General features: G+C 35.4%; 1 long non-coding RNA gene across 1 annotated transcript; it reads left to right on the plus strand.

Annotated features, from left to right (window-relative positions):
- The first annotated feature begins 222 nt into the window (after nucleotides 1-222).
- On the plus strand, nucleotides 223-3,141 carry LOC134856456 (uncharacterized). The gene is made up of 2 exons (XR_010164814.1): nucleotides 223-305; nucleotides 1,527-3,141. It is a non-coding gene; the product is annotated as an uncharacterized LOC134856456 (long non-coding RNA).
- The last annotated feature ends 487 nt before the right edge of the window (nucleotides 3,142-3,628 follow it).

A 3,628-nucleotide genomic window follows, 5' to 3' on the forward strand; every position in this document is an offset into this window, starting at 1 on the left:
ACTAGTCCGTGCTTTCGCTCATATCTCCGCCATCCTCATTAGCAAATGATAGTCCTCAAAAGATAAATCATTGCCTTGTTGGCGAGGGATGGGGGGTGTTTTAGCGTTTTGATCTTATTCCTATGGAAGAAATGGGAGTGGTACGTAACCCTAAATTTGTTTTCTTGTCACTGTTCCGTGTAATATCTCAAAAAAGAGCCAATATATTTTCGACTGTATTTGGTTGGAAATAGTTCTCTGCCCCTACTGTCAATTCAACAGCAATAAATAAAACACCGCCAGCCAGACGAAAAGCTGACCAAATGGTAAGAAATTACTTGTCAGTAAATTTAATAATGCTTAATTTATCACACAATGGGCTTAAAACCGGACTATTTTGCAGAAAAATTACTGTATTTTTTTTTAAATAGATAAAAATTGTAGCTACTACAAAACTATTGAGAACCTGTGTTTTTGTTATTGTTTTTTCTTAAATTATTTTGTGGAATATTTTTGCTGGCTTTTTTTATTTTCTCGTCCAGAAAAACTGGGGTGATACAAATCAATTTTTGATACAAAATTTTTCATATATGCATACCGAGTTCGCGTTCTGTTTTTTTTTCACTCACACAAAGTCTTGCCAGAATTTTGACATAATTTTTTTTAAATGAAAAAAAGAACAAGTTGGACGCAGTCAAATGAGAGGTTCGCTATATTTGAAAAAAAAATAGGAATGCACTATTTTGCGACTGCCGTTGTTGGCTTACTGTATTTTTCTAAAAGTACCGTTTCTGTGGATTTAATTGTTGATTATTCTGCAATATAGAAGAGCTATCAGTAAGTACTAACAGTACTGTCAGTAGCGAGCCGGGGGGATTGGTGGCAACGCCCCTTTTCCCTTCATTTCTGGTTTTTCAAATTTTTAAACGGTCGTCATCTGGTTATATTTAACATCGATTTTTGTCGATCAACTCTAAAATTATTTTAATACGCTTGAGGCGCCAATATACACTAAAATTATTTTAATACGCTTGAGGCGCCAATATACACTAAAATTAATGTGAAGCGCGCCCAAAAACGCAAAATTTTCTCAATAATACTTTCCCAAAGTATCCTAAAACGCCATTTTTGCCCTGTTTATTGAATATTTGTCTGCGGTGCAAATATTTTTTGGCAAAATACGGTCTTTTTACGTTTTTAGGGAAGCTCAGAAAATCAATTAAGTCCCTAAACAAAAAAGGTCAACATAATTTTCAATTTGTTTTTTGAAAAACCGCTCCTTCACGAAAAATTCATTCAGACCTGTCTAAGGATAGTCGGTTTTTTTATCCATTTTTATTGTTTTTATTTGATCAATTTTTTTTATTTGGAACAAGTTTGACGACATTGCTCCCACGAGAATGTTTTTTCCTAAACAGTATGTTATGGGGTTCGGCAGAAGTAAAAAAAATCAAAATATCGGATCGAAAATGAACTTTATCAAAATCTCCTGCGTTGGCTAGTACGCCCAAAAGAAAATAACTTTCCATTATTGTTTTTATTGTTAGCGACATAAAATGAACAGTTTCGATTTACTGACATGACATTTCACAGAGCTACATACCATATTTTTGTTCGACTTTACAATATGGGCCGCACTCCGTTTATTATCAGACCAACCTGAACCAAAATCCTATCCGGTGAACAGCTCTGTTTATCTTGTTTATTACCACAAGAGAAGTTTATTCTCCACTTCAAAAACAAAAAACCAAGCCAGCCTTATTTTGCCAGCTTTTTACAATTTGCTGAAATTACGTATTTTCCTGTCATTGTAGTTAATCCTATTTTGTCAAAGGATTACATGAAATTCCATTCAGTTTACGATTTTATTTCTGGATTATTATTTGGGAAATCGAAGGCTTTTCAGGGTTTAAATCTTAATTTTGTCGTCATTTCACACTTGTTTACTTTGAGGGTTTTCTGTAGCTAACAGTCTCTGGTGATTTCAAGATTTTCCTACCTGAAGTCACCAAGGAAATATTCTTTTGAAACATAACAAAAGAGTTAGCGGTTTGTAAACAATGTCATAATTAACAGCACGGTGTGGTTATTTTCCAACAATATATTTTCTCTGTATGAATAAACTCTAAAAAATCAGTTATTCTGATCGATCAGTTATTTTTACGCAACATTTGAAAAAAACTTATTTACCATTTATGCAAAAACGCGTTACTTACTTTATGTAAAAATTGCATTCGAACGTCACGAAAAAAATAAGCTGTCAAGACTGAATCTTAAATCTACAAGAGCATTAACTTTTTAATTAAATAGTCGTTCAATCAATAATTGAACATTTATTTTCGTATCAGTGTATTTTTGTGTTGCATTCGAATTTTGTTGGTTCGTCATTATTTTGGTTAAACATACCGCGCTAAGTTAAGCTTACTATTTTGAGGCGAAAAAGTTATTTCATTTTTTTTCATCTTCAAAATTTGAAACATAAGTTATATATTCATTTAAATTTGATTATTCTCATATCAATGGATAAAAGTACTTACAGATACGAGTTCGCAATTTTACGATTCCGAGCTTTGTTTGGAACAGAATCATTCGACGAAGTCACATTTGCCGCCAAATGTCAGCAATGTATTTTCGGCAGTTTCAACAAAGAACGCAGTTTCTTCGAAACGGTTAAAAAGATCAAAATATTACCTGAAAATCCAACCCAAATAGACTACGTTTCGATTAAACTACCAGGGCAACGACGAGCGTTGAACTTCGATATCGGCTTTCAACCCATCGGCTATTCGAACGACCAAGTCAGATACTTTCGCATAGTGGTAGCTGCTCAAATGGACGACAGTGTCACATCGTCGAATAAAAGCAAAGAATTCTGTGAAAACAATGGCCTAATAATCATAAACAATTTATTTTCGTTTGCCCAAATGGGCTACGATGAGTCGCAGGGCTGCGCAGAGACCGACATTATTAATTTCCTGAAAGCTAATCTGAAGTCTTATGGTAACTGAATATCTCCAAATAAAAAATCATATTGCTATCAAGTCTGGAGTTCTTCATTTAAAAACTGAAACAAATACCTAATTATGTAAAACTTTCTAGTCACATGCTCAAAAAAATATCTTCTGCGTTGCAAATTCTATTCAAATATATTTAATTAAAGTTTTTTTTTCAAAGAGATAGTGTAGCCGCTCGTAACATGAGTCGCACAAAGCCGCAACATGAGTCGTGCAAAATCGCGAAATGAGTCACACAAGGTCGCAACCTGAGTCGCGCAAAGTCGCACCATGAGTCGAGCAAAATCGTAAAATGAGTCGGGCAGGGTCGCAACATGAGTCGCGCTAAGTGGCAACATGAGTCGCGCAAAATCGCAACATGAATCGTACAAAATTGTAAAATAAGTCGTACAAGGTTGCAACATGAGTCGCGCAAATTCGCAACATGGCTGGCGCAAATTGGCCGCAAGTGTCGCGAAAACTCGGAACCTGAGTCGCGCAAAGTCGCAACATGAGTCGAGCAAAATCGTAAAACGAGTCGGGCAGGGTCGCAACATGAGTCGCGCTAAGTGGCAACATGAGTCGCGCAAAATCGCAACATGAATCGTGCAAAATTGTAAAATAAGTCGTACAAGGTTGCAACATGAGTCGCGCAA

Source organism: Symsagittifera roscoffensis, unplaced genomic scaffold, assembly GCF_963678635.1.
Source record: "Symsagittifera roscoffensis unplaced genomic scaffold, txSymRosc1.1 SCAFFOLD_1153, whole genome shotgun sequence".
Taxonomy (NCBI): domain Eukaryota; kingdom Metazoa; phylum Xenacoelomorpha; order Acoela; family Convolutidae; genus Symsagittifera; species Symsagittifera roscoffensis.